The 1,049-nt window shown below is 52.8% G+C and overlaps 1 pseudogene across 1 annotated transcript; it reads right to left on the bottom strand.

Moving 5' to 3' along the window:
* Nucleotides 1–314: 314 nt before the first annotated feature.
* LOC309969445 (14 kDa phosphohistidine phosphatase-like) lies at nucleotides 315–692 on the bottom strand (annotated as a pseudogene). The gene has a single exon. The product of its transcript is annotated as a 14 kDa phosphohistidine phosphatase-like (transcript).
* Between the last annotated feature and the right edge of the window lie 357 nt (nucleotides 693–1,049).

A 1,049-nucleotide genomic window follows, 5' to 3' on the forward strand; every position in this document is an offset into this window, starting at 1 on the left:
CTATTTCTTATGTGGTCAAACTGTCCAGACAGATCATATAGAAAAGACATGCTCCAGCCAGCACCCTGCTCTGAATTGCCCTGTTTCATTCTTGTACTTTGCCATCTATCTTTTGTCCCTTAATTTTTTTTTTTTTTTTTTTCAGGGACCAGTGGAGGTGATGATGCTTTTAATTCTCCCTAGAGAGGTAACCCCAGGCACTGAGGCTTGGCCAGGGCGGCAAAGTGCTAGGGGGTGCAGCCCAACCCCTTGGGAGGTGGCCTTGAGGGCAGAGTTCCAGTGGGCTGCTGGAGGTGGCCAGCCTTGGGTGGGCCTCAGTAGCCGTCGTCGGCCCAGGTAACCTCGTAGCCAGGGTACCTGGCTTTGATCTTCTCAGTGGAGACGGAGTGCTGGGCGCGACCGTGTAACCCATGGAGTAGCTGTACACGTGGATCTTCTTGCCCTGGCTCTGGTGGGAGATGCACCCACGTCCCAGGCACTCGCAGTCATAGCCCTTCTGCATCTCGCCTGATACCTCGTCTGTAGATGTCGGAGTGGTACTCCGCCCACTTGTAGCTGCTCACGATCTCTTTGCTCTCCCTGGCCAGGGCACCGGAGGGCAGCACCGCATGGACTCGAATCAGCACATACTTGAAGACGCTGTCGCAGTCGATGTCCACGTCAATGATCTGGGCGAGGTTCGCCGCTGCCATGTTCCCAGAGTGTGCTCTCCCCTGTGGCCCGCGTCCCTTCCCCACGCGACCCGGGGTATCCCTTAATGTTGGCTTCCACTTGTGTAGTAGACAATGAGGTAACCTCTTCAACATCTATCCCACCTCCTGACACCGTGCATCAGCCATTTGGTTTAAGGAACTGACCTAGACATGTGAGGCAGGCCCTGATAAGTCTGCCTCAATCAATACAATCTGATCCTTTTTGGCCTACAATTGGTCTAGGACCTAATGCTTAAATCAATCAGCACATGGCATTCCTTTAGAAACAGACTGGTTTAGGAATAGGCACATGACTGTTCCTAGGCCAATAAGACATGCTAAGAAGATTGTTTGGAG

Source organism: Leucopleurus acutus (genome assembly GCF_964270905.1).
Source record: "Leucopleurus acutus genome assembly, chromosome: 12".
Taxonomy (NCBI): domain Eukaryota; kingdom Metazoa; phylum Chordata; class Mammalia; order Artiodactyla; family Delphinidae; genus Leucopleurus; species Leucopleurus acutus.